This window comes from Carcharhinus amblyrhynchos, chromosome 2 (assembly GCF_965287045.1).
Source record: "Carcharhinus amblyrhynchos chromosome 2, sCarAmb.v2.hapA, whole genome shotgun sequence".
In the NCBI taxonomy this organism is placed as follows: Eukaryota; Metazoa; Chordata; class Chondrichthyes; order Carcharhiniformes; family Carcharhinidae; genus Carcharhinus; species Carcharhinus amblyrhynchos.
The window spans coordinates 84,556,173-84,572,060 of NC_137325.1; the positions used below are offsets into that span (position 1 = coordinate 84,556,173).

At 44.1% G+C, this 15,888-nt stretch overlaps 1 protein-coding gene across 4 annotated transcripts in view; it reads right to left on the reverse strand.

Moving 5' to 3' along the window:
* The window catches only part of invs (inversin), a 292,265-nt gene that overhangs the window by 7,100 nt on the left and 269,277 nt on the right, over positions 1-15,888 (reverse strand). The window lies entirely within an intron of this gene.

Below are 15,888 nucleotides of genomic sequence, written 5' to 3' on the forward strand. Positions count from 1 at the left end.
AGACAACATCCTGACAAATCTCTTCTGCACCTTTTCCAGTGCATTAACATCCAGTAGTGTGGCGACCAGAATTATACACAATAGTCCAAATGTGGCCTAACCAAAGTCTTATACAGCTGCAAAATGATTTTCCAATTCCTATACTCAATGCCCTGACCAATGAAGGCCAGCATGCCATACATATGTCTTCTTGACTACCCTGTCCACCGGAGTTGCTGCCTTCAGGGAACTAAAACCAATGCATGTTTATGCTCAGCTTGTTTATTCCAGTGCTTCTCCATACAACAATCCTAAAGACTTGAATTTAAATAGTGCTTTTCCGAACAAATGGGCATCTTAATGTACTTCACAGTTAATAATGAAGAGTAGTCACTGTTGCAATATAATAAAATTGGCAGCAGTTATGCCCATAGTAAACTCTCACAAATAACAATGTGATGATAACTAGATAATCTGTTATTGTGATGTTGAGCCACAAATATTGGTCAAGATGGGATAATTCCCCTGTTCTTCTTCAAAATAGTGCCATGGGATCATTTACATCCAGCTGACAGGCAGATGGGGCCTCAGTTTAACCCTGCATTCAGAAGACAGAATAGATTATTTGTCCTACAGCCTAATTACTTCTTCTTCCTGCTACTCTCCCGTAAGAGAAAGTGTAGTAGCTCTTTGTTGGATGGCTGTGGGGGCCTCTTGCAAGTTGAATGTGTGCTCCGTATGTATTGTAAGCTAGGAAAGAGCTTTAAGATTTTGTGAAAACTCAGCCATGGCTTGGCAATAAATGTAAAACAGGTTATCGGGCAACACTTCATGGCATGCACACTTTGACCATTAACTTGATGAATTGCACTGTTAAGTAAACTTACTGTCACAACTTCCATCAGCTATACTGCCAACTTACACATTTGTTCCCTACTCCTTGGGTAAGGAGCATTATGTTGATATTGGCCTTCATTCATTGTTAGACATGCCCTTCTCTGCAGAGAGTGCCACTGATTGTCAGACAGGGCATCATCTTCACATAACAGCATTTCCACTTGCTAAGAAATTTAATAGGGGGCACATCTGCCAGAAGCTGAAAAAATACTTCAGTCTTTGCAACTTCTGGAGATTCTGTTAAGTAATTTTGTCCTCGCATTTAGCTTGAATCATAACATTTAATCCTTTAACAGCTGATGAAAACAGATTATTTCCTGTCCTTCTGCAAACTCTTTGCTTTCGTTAAGCCGACAGTTTAGTTCATCTTGCATACCAAATGAGCTTGACCCCAGAAATCTGAGAACAATTTCAACCAACTGAACAGACATAGCAGTATGGGCTGTTTCAGGAAGAAACAAAGTACTTGCCAACGCTCCTGATAGGAGATGGGGATTAAGATGAAGAAAAAGCATGCTAATGACAGATGTCAGGTAGACAATACAACAAAAAGTCAGTCTGAATAAGGTTCACAGGGGAAATTAAAAAAAAGAGTAAGAGAAGCAAAGAGAAAGCATGAAAAGAGACTGGCAGCTAACATAAAAGGAATTCCAGAGTCTCCTAAAGGCAAATAACTAATGGGATCAAAAGGAGGAGTGGAGCCAATGAGGAATCAAGAAATTTATACATGGGGACAGGAGGTATAGCTGAGGTAATAAATTAATACTTTGCATGTATCTTGACCTAGAAAGAAGATGCTGTGTAGGTCATGATCAAAGAAAATATAATTCAGATACTGGAAGGGTTTAAAATTGATGAAGAGATTTGGACAGGTTATACTTATTTATAGGGGAACCTACATCAGATGAGATGCACCCAAGAATACTGAAGAAATAAGAGTGGAACATGCAGAGGCACTGGCTATAACTTCCCATTCTTCCTTAGTCTCAGGGGTGGTGCCAGACAACTTGAGAATTGCAAATGTTACACCTTTGCTCAAGAAAGGGTGTAAAGTTAAGCACAGCAACTACAGGCCCATCAATTTAACATTGATGGTGGAGAAGTTGCTAGAAACGCCAATTCAGGAAAAAAGTCACCTGGGCAAATTTTGGTAAATTGAGGGAAGGCTGTATGGATTTGTTGAGGGCAAATCATGTTTGATGGAGTTTTTGAAGTGATGTGGAGATCATTGTTGAGAGTAATGCTGTTGACATGGTGTACATGGACTTCCAAAAAGTATTTGATACAATGCCAGTGCAATAGACCTGCAAATAAAGTTACAGCTCATGGAATAAAAGATACTGTGAGATTCAATTGAACCATTCAAAAGGAAATGGGATTGTTATATCAAAGTAGGAATGTGCAGGAAAAGGAAGGAGAATAGCAGTAGGTGAATTGCTCAGGGAGCTGGTATGGACATGACAAGCTGAATGGTCTCCTTCTGTGCTGTAACAATTCAGTGATTCTGAGATAGGAAACATTGTAGTGGTTAATGGATGTTTTTGGACTGGAGAAAGGTTTGATGTGGAGCTCCCCAAGGATTCATTTTGGCACCCTTGCTTTTCCTGATATATATTAATGACCTTGGTGTGCAGGGCCCCATTTCAAAAGCTGCCAGTGCTTTGAAACTTGGAAAGCATTGTGCATAGGATAATGTAGAACTTCAAAAGGGCATAGGATAGTTGGTGAAATAGATGGACAACTGGCAGATGAAGTTCATTATGGACTAATTCATTTTGGCATAATACGCAGATAATATGCCCAGGGTGCAGGAGCAGAGGGATCTGGGCGTATGTGGGCACAAGACATTGAAGGTGTCAGGGCAGGTTGGCTTATAGTATCCTTGGTGTTATTAATTGATGCATAGAGTGCAAGAACAAGGAGTTTCTGTTGAACATGTTCAAGACACAACTGGAATATTGTGTCCAGTTCTGGAAGCCCTCTTAGGAAGGAGGTGAAAGTACTGGAGAGAATACAGAAAGGGTTATGAGCATCGTTTCATGAATAAAGAATTTCAATTAAGTAGATGAATTAGAGAAGTTTGGACTGCTTTCCTTGGACAAAATATATGATAGAGCTATTCATAATAAAACTGTTCCCACTGGTGGAAGGATTGAGAACGAGTACTCAGATTTATGGTAATTGGTGAAAAAAAGCAATGAGACATATTGAGAAATGTTGTCATGCAACAATTGTATTTTTTAAACATTATTCTTTCAAGGAATGTTGACATCATTTGTTGCCCATTTCTGATTGCTCTTGAACTGACTAGCTTGCTAAACATTCCAGAGGGTACTTAAGAGTGGTCTGGAATCACATGTAGGCCAGACCAGGTAAAGATGGCAGATTTCTTTTGATCCCTAAAGGGCATTAGTGAACCAGATGGGTTCTGACGATGCTTTCATCGTCACCATTATTGAGACTAGCATTCATTGACAGATTTTAAAAAATATATTCCACCACTTGCTATGATGGGATTTGAACATGAACCTGGGCCTCTGGTTTGCTAGTCCTGCAGAATTCTTACTGCACACCATCTGGAATGTGCTGCTTGAGAGTCTGGCAACAGGCTCAATCGAGGCATTCGAGACAGAATTTGATTATTATACGAAAAGGAAGAATGTACAAGGTTACAGAGAGAGGGCAGGGGAATGGTAAGAGATCCATTGTGCATTCAGGGGGCCAGCACACAGGCACAGTGGGCTGAATGACCACTTTCTGCATTGTATCAATTCTGTAATTCTGTAAACTCTTTCCCATAATATCTGCAGCTCAGCTTCCAGCTCAACAAATCTGGCCTGACGTTCCTTGGCTTGGAAGATCCTTGACTCAATGCCTTCTAATGCTTCCCCCGATCCACTTCTTTGGCAATTTCTCTGTCAGTAATGTGTCATATTTGCCTGCCATTCTCAGAGGCAGCGCGAGAAGGCAGGTCCCAAGTCTACCTTAGTTGGAATACTAATCAAACTCATGCTGTTGGCATTATACTGAACCACAGAGCCAGCGAACCAATCCTCCCCTTGTCCTTATTTAACCTTGTTCATTTATGTAATGAAAATTTAATTCAAATTAAGGGTTCCTTTTTAAATTGTTTTGGTTCCTGTTCTGTTCCTTGTTTTTAGTTTATTAGCTTCTTTATTTAATTATTTATTTAACTCTTATTATTAATATATCACATATTAATGCAACGAAAATTTGTAATCCTTACTGTCAGTATACCCCAATTTAATTTATTTTAATTTTATCCTCCTAAAGTAATTAATTAATTAAACAGTAAACTTAATTATACAATAAATTATAGTTGACTAGTTGATTTCACAACAAATTAATCACATATATAATTCCTTCATCTGAAATCACTTTTTAAAAAGATTTATGGCTTTTCCCTCAGGTTCTTCACAGAGTGGCCCCCTCACAGCCCCTTCCACACATTCCACCCCCTTTCCCACACCTCACCTTTAAGACCATACAACATAGGAGCAGAATTAGGCCACTCAGCTCATCCAGTCTGCTCTGCCATTCAATCATGGCTGATTTCTTTTTTCATCATTCCCATTCTCCTGCCTTTTCTCCATAACCCCAAGATCTCTGTGTTCCTCCACATTCCTCAGAACCCTGCTGTTGACCCTGTAATCCTCATTCAAGTTTGTCCTACCAAAATGAATCACCTCACACTTATCAGGGTTAAACTCCATCTGCCACTTTCCGGCCCAGCTCTGCATCCTATCAATGTCTCTTTGCAGCCTATAAGAGTTCTCCATCTCATCCACTACTCCACCAATCTTGGTGTCATCAGCAAATTTACTAACCCACCCTTCAGTCCCCTCATCCAAGTCATTGATAAAAATCACAAATAGCAGAAGACCCAACACTGATCCCTGTGCTACATCGCTGGTAGCTGGCCTCCAGTCTGAAAATTTTCCTTCCACCACCACCCTCTGTCTTCTATGAGATAGCCAATTGGCCAAATTTCCCTCTATCCCACATCTCTTTACTTTCTTCATGAGCCCACCATGGGGAACCTTATCAAATGCCTTATTAAAATCCATGTATACGACATCAACTGCGCTACCTTCATCTGGACTTAGTTACCTCCTCAATTAATTCAATCAAATTTGTGAGGCAGGACTTACCCCTCACGAATCCATGCTGACTATCCTGGATTAAGCTGCATCTTTCCAAATGGTCATAAATCCTATCCCTCAGGAACCTTTCCATTAACTTACTAACCACCAAATTAAGACTAACTGGCCTATAATTACCAGGGTCATTCTTATTTCCTTTCTTGAAGAGAGGAACAGTATTCGCCACTCTCCAGTCCTCTAGCACAATCCTTGTCGACAGTGAGGACCCAAAGATCAAAGCTAAAGGCTCTGCAATCTCATCCCTTGCCTCCCAAAGTATCCCAGGATGTATCCCATGTGGTCCTGGGGACTTATCGACCCTCAGGTTTTTCAAAATTGCTAATACATCTTCCCTCAGTACATCTACCTCCTCCATCCTATCAGCCTGTATCACACTCTCATCCTTAAAAACATGGCCCCTCTCCTTAGTAAACACTGAAGAAAAGAATTCATTCAGCGCCTCATTTATCTCTTCTGACTCTATGCACAAGTTCCCACTACTATGCTTGACTGGCTCTAACCTCACCCTGATCATCCTTTTATTTCTCACATGAGAGTAAAAAGCCTTGGGGTTTTCCTTGATCCGACCCGCCAAGGACTTCTCATACCCCCTCCTAGTTCTCCTAAGCCCTTTCTTTAAGCTCATTCCTAGCTACCTTGTAACCTCCAAGCGATCCAACTGAACCTTGTTTTCTCAACCTTACATATGCTTCCTTTTTCCTCTTGACAAGACATTCAACCTCCTTTGTGAACCATGGTTCCCCCACTTGGCCATTTCCTCCCTCCCTGACAGGGACATACCTATCAAGGACACGCAGTATTTGTTCCTTGAACAAGCTCCACTTTTCATTTGTGTGTTTACCTGACAGTTTCTGTTCCCATCTTATGCTCCCTAATTCTTGCCTAATTGCATCATAATTACCCCTGCCCCAATTATAAACCTTGCCCTGTTGTGTGTCCCTATCCCTCTCCATTGCAATGACGAAGGACACCAAATTGTGGTCACTATTTCCAAAGTGCTCTCCCACAAACAAATCTAACATCTGGCCCGGTTCATTACCCAGTACCAAGTCCAACGTGGCCCCACCTCTTGTCGACCTATCCACATAAGTACACACTGTACAAAAAGTGCCCCGTCTGAACTATTCGACCTATAAAAGTTCCAATCAACATTTGGAAAGTTAAAGACACTCATGATGACTACTCTGTGACCTCCACACCTATCCATAATCTGCTTTGCCATTTCCTCCTCCACATCTCTATTACTATTTGGGGGCGTATTAAAAACTCCTAACAACATGACTGCTCCTTTCCTATTTCTAAGTAGTTGGAAAAATGCTTGAATCCGTCATCAAAGAAGAAATAGCAAGGCACCTAGAAAAGAATGAACAAAGAACAAAGAACAACCCAGCACGGGAAACAGGCCCTTCGGCCCAACGAGCCCGCGCTGCTGCATCTTCCTACACCTACCCTGCCCTGTGTGTATGTGAGTGGAACGCCTAATGTAGCCAGATTCAGGGGAGAATAGTGTCAATTTGGTACACCAATCAGCCTAAGAGCACATCTTTGGGGTGTGGGAGGAAACCCACGCAACCACAGGGAGAATGCACAAACTCCCACAGACACAGGCCCAAATCCATGTATCTGCACAGCTAGCAGTGATAGTCACTGAGCTGTTGTGGTGCCCGTCTGCTGGTCCAGGATTAAGCACACACACCAACACGAAGTACTAGGCCACTCCCGGAACCTCCAAGAGCAGCCCACGCACGACCCACCGTGTGCATGCCCCTCGTTTGACAACAAGGTGGACCGACGCCTGTGGAATAAAAAGACAAAACATTAACATGTAACACTACATTTCTGGTGTCGTCCCGAGGCTCTGACCCTATTTAGTACCCTCTACTATAACCCTCCATCCTTGTTTCACTCATGTGTCTAAGTAAACCTTAAACAAGTCCAACATGCCTGCCTCCACCACCCTACTCGGTAGCGCGTTCCATACCCCCACGACCCTCTGCGTGAAAAACCTTCCTCTCGTATCCAAATTATACTTCTCCCCCCTCACCCTTAGATCGTGACCTCTCGTAATTGTCCCCAGTCTAGGGAAAAGCCTACCACTGTTGACTCTATCTATTCCCTTCAGTATTTTATACACCTCTATCATATCCCCCCTTAATCTCCTTCTTTCTAAGGAGAAGAGCCCCAGTTTCTCCAACCTTTCCTCGTAACTCAGTCCTTCCATGCCAGGCAACATCCTGGTGAACCTCCTCTGCACCCTCTCCAGGGTCTCCACGTCCTTCCGGTAGTAAGGTGACCAGAACTGGATGCAGTGCTCCAAATGCGGTCTAACCAACGTTCTGTACAACTGAAGCATTAGACGGCAGCTCTTATACTCTATACCCCTTCCTATAAAGGCTAGCATTCCATAAGCTTTCTTCACAACCTTCTCTACTTGTGTTGACACCTTCAGAGACTTGTGCACCTGCACTCCCAGGTCCCTCTGTATTTCTATACTCTTAATCGGTCTACCTTTTATCACGTAACTCCTCCCTGCATTATTCCTTCCAAAATGCATCACCTCGCATTTGTCAGGATTAAATTCCATCTGCCATCTATCTGCCCAATATACCAACCTATCTATATCCTGCTGTGTCACCTGACAGTATCTGCCAATCCTGCCATCTTGGTGTCATCCGCAAACTTGCTGATCACACCACATACGCCCGCTTCAAAGTCGTTTACATATACTACAAAGAGGAGAGGTCCCAGTACTGAGTCCTGCGGCACACCACTGGTGACTGACCTCCAGCCAGAAAAGGACCCTTCCACTACTACTCTCTGTCTCCTATTGCCCAGCCAGTTTTCGATCCACCTAGCTACCTGTCCTTGTATCCCATGTGCCTTAACCTTTTCTACCAGCCTACCGTGACGGACTTTGTCAAACGCCTTACTGAAATCCATATAGATGACATCAACGGCTCGCCCATCGTCAACCGCTTTTGTCACCTCCTCGAAGAATTCTACCAGATTCGTAAGGCAAGACCTGCCCCGAACAAAGCCATGTTGCGTATCCCTAATCAGATCGCAACGCTCCAAATGCTCATACATCCTATCCCTAAGTATTTTTTCCAATAATTTTTCTACCACCGATGTCAAACTCACTGGTCTATAATTACCAGGGTTATCCTTACTACCCTTTTTAAACAGCGGTACCACATTAGCTACCCTCCAGTCTTCTGGGACCTCACCTGCGTCCAAAGAAGAGACAAAGATTTGCGTCAGAGGCCCATCAATTTCATCTTTCACCTCCCTAAGCAGCCTGGGATAAATACCATCAGGCCCCGGAGCTTTATCCGTTTTTATGCTACCTAAAAACCTTAGCACTTCCTCCCTCGTAATGGATATTTCCTTCCACTGATCTACAGCTCCCTCCAAGACATTACAAGACACCAAACCCCTCTCCTTTGTGAATACCGACGCAAAGTATTCATTCAGGATCTCCCCCAAGCCCTCAGACTTGATACATAGCTCCCCTCCTTTGTCCCTAAGAGGACCAATTTTCCCTCTAACCACTCTCTTGCTCCTAATATAAGAGTAAAATGCTTTTGGATTTTCCTTAATCCTATCCGCCAAAGCCATTTCATGCCCTCTTTTCGCCCTTCTAACTCCCCTTTTTAGCTCCCTCCTACTCTCTCTATATTCCTCCAGTCCACTCTCCGTTCCCAGTCGTTTTGACCTAACATATGCCTGCCTCTTCTTCCTGACCAAGTCTTTGATACCCCCTGTAATCCATGGCTCTCTAATCCTGCCTTTCCCATCCTTCCTCTTTGCCGGCACATGCCTTTCCTGCAACATTATCAGTTTGCCCTTAAAAGCCTCCCACTTACCAACCGTGGACTTGCCAGCTAACAACCCCTCCCAATCAGTGTCCTTCAGCTCCCTCCTAATCCGGCTATAGCTCGCCTTCCCCCAGTTCAGTACCCTCCCCTTCGGACGGCACTCATCCCTTTCCATTTTTATCCTAAAGTAGACGGACTTGTGGTCACTGTTAGCCACATGTTTGCCTACCTCAACCTCAACCACCTGCCCCGGCACATTTCCCAACACTAAATCCAGTATAGCCCCCTCCCTAGTCGGGCTAGTTACGTACTGCTCCAGGGACCCTTCCAACACACATTTTACAAACTCCTCTCCCTCCGTACCCCCAGCTCTAGGCACCTTCCAATCCACTCCAGGAAGATTAAAGTCACCCACTACAACCACCTTATTCTTTCTGCACCTATCTAAAATGCCTCTGCAAATACTTCCTCCACTGACCTCGGGCTGTTGGGTGGTCTATAGTATACCCCTAGCATCGTAATCTCTCCCTTTTTATTCCTCAATTCCACCCACAGCGACTCGACCCCTAACTCCTCCATATTATCCTCCCTCTGCACTGCTGTGATGTGCTCCTTTACTAACAACGCCACCCCACCACCTCTCTTCAACCCTCCTCTGTCACACCTAAAAAGGCCATCTAGCCCTTCGAGCCTGCCCCGCCATTCAATAAGATCATGGCTGATCTGAAGTGGCTCAGTTCCACTTTCCCGCTTTCTCCCCGTAACCCTTAATTCCCTTGCCTGTCAAAAACCTATCTACCCGTGACTTAAAATATATTTAGCGAGGTAGCCTCCACCACTTCAACAGGCAGAGAATTCCAGAGATTCACCACCCTTTGAGTGAAGAAGTTCCTCCTCAACTCTGTTCTAAACTGCTCCCCCCTCTTATCTTGAGGCTGTGCCCCCTAGTCCTGCTGTCCTTTCTGAGCGGGAAGAATCTCTCTACCTCTACCTTATCCATCTCTTTCATTATCTTATACGTCTCTATTAGATCCCCCCTCATCCTTCTAAACTCCAACTAGTACAGACCCGGTCTATTTAATCTCTCTTCACAGTCTAACCCCCTCATCTCCGGTATCAGCCTAGTGAACCTCCTCTGCACTCCCTCCAAGGCCAAAATATCCTTGCACAAGTGCGTCAGCCAAAACTGCACACAGTACTCCAGCTGCGGCCTCACCAGTGCCCTGTACAGTTGCAGCAAGACCTCCCTGCTTTTATATTCTATCCCCCTCGCAAGTGCGGCGACCAAAACTGCACACAGTAGTCCAGCTGTGGCCTCACCAGTGCCCTGTACAGTTACAGCAAGACCTCCCTGGTTTTATATTCTATCCCCCTCGCTATAAGGCCAACATTCCATTCGCCTTCTTGATCACCTGCTGCACCTGCAGACTGGGTTTTTGCGACTCAAGCACAAGGACCCCCCGGTCCCTCTGCACCGTAGCATGCTGCGGCTTTTCACCCTTTAAATACTAATCCCTCCAACTATTATTCCTGCCAAAGTGGATAACCTCACACTTGCTAACATTATACTCCATCTGCCAGGTCCTCGCCCACTCGCTCAGCCTATCTAAATCCCTCTGCAGACTTTCCACACCTTCCGCACAATTTGCTTTTCCACTTATCTTTGTGTCATCAGCAAATTTCGACACCCTACACTCAGCCCCCTCCTCCAGATCATCTATATAAATGGTAAATAGCTGAGGCCCCAGCACTGATCCCTGTGGCACTCCACTAGTCACCAACTGCCAATCAGAATAGCACCCATTGATACCAACTCTCTGCCTCCTATTAGACAACCAATTCCTGTTTTAAACCTCTGTCCCTCCTCCTACCTATGTTGTTGGTACTGATGTGTACCATGACTTGAGACTGACACCCCTCCCCCTTAAGGATCCTCAAAACATGGTCTGAGACGTCACGGATCCTGGCAGCTGGAAGGCAACATACCATCCGAGAGTCTCGTTTGCTGCCGCAGAACCTCCTATCTGTCCCTCTAACTATCGCGTCCCCAATAACTATTGCTCTCCTGCTCTCCCCCCTTCCCTTCTGAGGCACAGGGACAGACTCAGTGCTGGAGATCTGGTCACCTTGACTTACCACTGGTAGGTTGTCCCCCTCAACAGTATCCAATGCGGTATACTTGTTGCTGAGGGAAACGACCAGAGGTCCCTGCACTGGATGCTTCCTCCAAGCCCCTCTCATCGTCACCCATCTATCTTCATTCTTTGGAGTATCTAAACGCCTGGAGCTTTTATCTACGATCACCTTTGCCTCCCGAATGATCCGAAGTTCATCCAGCTCCAGTTCGCTAATGTGGTTTATGAGGATCTGGAGATGGGTGCACTTCCCATAAGTGAAATCAGGAGGCATACCTTTGTATCATCTGCAAATTTAGCAACAGTGCCTTCAGTTCCTTCCTCTGAATCGTTAATGTATATTGTGAAAAGTTGTGGTCCCAGCACCGACCCCTGAGACACACCACTAGTCATGCTGCCACCCTGAGAGAGTTTCCTTTATTCCCACTCTCTGCCTTATGCCAGTCAGCCAATCCTCTTTCCATGCCAGGATCTTACCCTTAACACCATGGGCTCTTAACTTATTTAACTGTCTCCTATGTGGCACCTTGTCAAAGGTCTTCTGGAAATCTAAATAAATCACGTCCACTGGCTCTCCTTTATCTAAGAACATAAGAACATAAGAAATAGGAGCAGGAGTAGGCCATCTAGCCCTTCGAGCCTGTCCCGCCATTCAGTAAGTTCATGGCTGATCTGAAGTGGATCAATTCCACTTTCCCGCTTTCTCTCCATAACCCTTAATTCCCCTGTCATCAGAAACCTATCTACCTTGACGTAAACATACTTAGCGAGGTAGCCTTCACCACTTCAGCGGGCAGAGAATTCCAGAGATTTACCACCCTTTGACTGAAGAAGTTCATCCTCAACTCTGATTTAAACTGCCTCCCCCCCCCCTCCTTATCTTGAGGCTGTGTCCTCTAGTCCTGCTATCCTTTCTAAGTGGGAAGAATCTCTCTACCTCTACCCTATCCATCCCTTTCATTATCTTATACATCTCTATAAGATCCCCCCTCATCCTTCTAAACTCCAATGAGTACAGACCCAGTCTATTTAGTCTCTCTTCAAAGGCCAACCCCCTCATCTCTGGTATCAGCCTAGTGAACCTCCTCTACACTCCCTCCAAGGCCAATATATCCTTGCGCAAGTGCGGCGACCAAAACTGCACACAGTACTCCAGCTGTGGCCTCACCAGGACCCTGTACAGTTGCAGCAAGACCTCCCTACTTTCATATTCCATCCCCCTCATTATAAAGGCCAACATTCCATTCGCCTTCTTGATCACCTGCTGTACCTGCAGACTGGGTTTTTGCTATCTCCTCAAAGAACTCTGAACCTTGTTACCTCCTCAAAGAACTCTCATAGATTTGTCAGACATGACCTCCCTTGAAAAGATGTGCTGACTCAGTCCTACATTATCATCACTTCCAAGTACTCTGTGATCTCATCTTAAATAATGGACTCTAAAATCTTGCCAATGATCGAAGTCAAGTTAACCGGCCTATAATTTCCTGCCTGCTGCCTCCCTCCCTTCTTAAATAGCGGCATTACATTAGCTACTTTCCAGTCCCAAATCCTCACAGCCCATTCCTCACGTCGCTACCTCCCCCATATCTCACCCCTTTCTCCTTGTAGTTCCCTTCCCACACCTCACCCCTCTTCTCACACCACCTTCCTCACACTACACTTCCTCTCCTCATAGCCCCTTTCTCACATTTCTTCCTTCTTTTCTCATAGATCATTTCCCCTTACATGACACTCCTCAGCCCCTTTCCGACAATTTACACTTGATTCCTGCCTTCAAATGTGCCAAAACGTTGAAGGCAACTAGTGCAACCTTCATTGAAAACTCAAAAAGAGTGGTGAGAAGGCAAGCCTAACCTACAGTTCACTACTCACTGGTTAAAATTGCTGATGTCCAGAAACTGCAAGTAATATTTGACATTATTTGTAAAAAAGCTCTGTGATGCAGTGTTACAAAGATACTACATGCTTAAAAATTAATTTCCATTTACAACTACCACTGTAGGCATTTAGAATCCAAGAATCTTTTTCATTGTTGAAACTAAATGACTGGAAATGTCACAAATTAAGCAATAACACCTTACAAGTGAGGTCTGGCTTAAGTGCTATTAAAATGAACACCTGAAAGGTTTCTGCTTATTGCTTAAATACAATTTCAAATTTACAGTTATAAACTAAGACTGATAATATCCTCACCCACAACCACCACCACAGGAATACAGGGAAATTGAGATGGGACAGACCTTGTCTCCATTGGCAGCTGCCCTTGAAGACACATCCAATCGCAAAAAGTGCAGACTGTCTTTTCTTTCTCTTGGACTACATAGTGACATCAACTCTAAATTCCTGAAGCCTTGCGAATCCAAGATGGCATTCAACATGTTTTTAGTCTCTTGCTGCCAAACAGCTATGTTGACATTAGCCTTGATATTCATTGCAAGGGCAGGAGGACTGGGGAAGATCCCAACGTATGTTTGAAGTAAGCCAACATTTCCACAATTGTGAATTGATACCAGATCTCTGGCCAGAAGCTCATCTCAAGATTGCATTGGATGCCAATGTAAAATAATCTGAAGCCTGAGACAATGGCAGGAAAGGCAAATGGTGATGAAAGTAGTTTGAGATGTAAGTTTATATGTTGACTTCAGCTTTCTCAATATTTAGTTGAAGGAAATTGTAGCTCATCCAAGACTGGTTGCTGGACAAGCAGTCAGATTGCCCAGCATAAAGTAAGCAAGCTGCTGCAGAGGTACAGTTTAAAGTCATTAGCTTACTTATGGAAACTAACCCAATGTCTGTGGACAATCTAACCAAAAATCAGCGCAAAATGAGAAAATAGACAAGGCCAATTATAGTTCCTTGGTGGGTGCTGCTAATTATGCATTGGTGTGTATACATCCTAGAACCTAACTTAACTCTGTCTAAGATTTTACATTAATATTCTGTAGTTCTTCAAAACCAATCCAACTGGACTGAAATATTAAAATTTATTTGGGGAATGTTGACAATGCTACATATATCCTGCATCCCTAGTTGCCCTAAGTAAGGAAGGAGTTTTCAAGTTGAACTACTTCAATCCTTCTGTTAATGGTGCTCCCAAAATGATGCAAAGTAAGAGATTCCAAAATTTGACCCAATGGTGATGAAGGAGGAATGATTACATATTATAAGAAAGGTCCGTGCCTTCAAGGTGTGCTTAGAGATGATGATGATGTTTCCATTGCCATTGGTGCTTTTGGGGAGAGAAAGGTAGAAAGGTAGATGCTATCAGAGTTAGTTTAGCAAGTCAGTGCTAAGTATCATCCAGATAGTACATGTTGCTGTGAATGGGACAGAGACTATGTCAAGAGGCACCAATCAAACAGACTGCTCTTGGGATGAGGTCCTTGAGTGTTGTTGCAGCTGCTCTCAGGCAAGTGATGAATATCCCAGAAAACTTCTTATTTGATTCTTGCAGATGATGGAGAGGCTTTGAGGTATCAAGTGTTATACTTCTAGTTACAGCCTCTGTTCTTCTTCACTCACTTCATCATTTTAAAACCTCAATCATAAATCATGGATGGAATAAGACGGGATGTGTTAAACTAGAAACAAAGCTGGCATGGAGCTGACATAGTCCTCACCCTTCTGCCCTGCAGCCATAAAGAGCTATGGGGTAAATTAGCGAGGGCCAAGTGGGACTTCCACCTTTCACTGGAGAGAACATTGAGCTGCTGGCCAGTAACTCCATCAATCCCGTTAATATGCCCCAGTTTACATCAATGAGGTAAAATGGAAAAGGTTGAGGGCTTCAGGTTTCTAGGTGTCCAGATCACCAACAGTCTGGACCTCCACACCAACATTTTAGTTAAGAAAGCCCACCAATGTTTCCACTTCCTCAGGAGGCTAAGGAAATTCAGCGTTTCCCTTACGGCCTCATCAATTTTTGCAGATGCACCTTAGAAAGCATTCTTTCCAGATATACCACTGCATGGTATGGCTCCTGTTCTGACCAAAACAACAAGAAACTACAAAAGGTCGCAAATATAACCCAATCCATCACGTAAACCAGCCTCCCATCCGTTTGCTCCTTCTACACTTCCTGCTGCCTCAGAAAAGCAGCCAGTATAGTCAAGGACCTCACGCATCCCGGACATCCCCCCTTCTTCCTTCAGCAAAAAGATCCAAAAACCTGAGATCATGTACCAAACAATTCATGAACAGTTTCTTCCCTGCTGTCATCAGATTTTTGAATGGACCTATCTTATATCAAGTTGATCTTTTTGTACACCCCAGGCTACAACTGTAACACTATATTATGCACCCTCTTCTTTCCATCTCCCCTATGTAATCTCTGAACAGTACTCTTTATCTGCGTAGCATGCAAGAAACAATACTTTTCACTAATATACTAATACATGTGACAATAATAAATTAAATCAAATCAAAAACACGAGGAGAGTGTAAGTGGCCACTCCTGGGGCTGCAGTAGAAGACCAAGGCCCGTGGGTCCCTGGAGCAGGTAAATCTTGGACCAGCAGGATTTGGGTAGTTAGGGAGGAGGATGGGTTTAAGGGAGGGAGTATGTAGGAAGGAAGTGTAGGAGGTTCAACCTTGGGGTGGAGTGGGGTGGGGTGGGATGCAGGGGGGAGTGGAACCCTGCAAAGGGTCACTCCCCACCTCCACCTTCCCTCCCTCTCTTTAAACAGATATGAAAGAACGGACAGCCCAGTTCTGCCTGGTTGCCCATGCCAAGTGTTTTATTATAAGGGTCAATTGGCTTGATAGCAAGTCTAATTGACCTTCGGTTATTCACTTAAATATGGCAGGCCCCTGTTGATTTTGGCACCCATCCACACCTTGTATTATGGGAATGAGTTCATGGATGGCCACCTA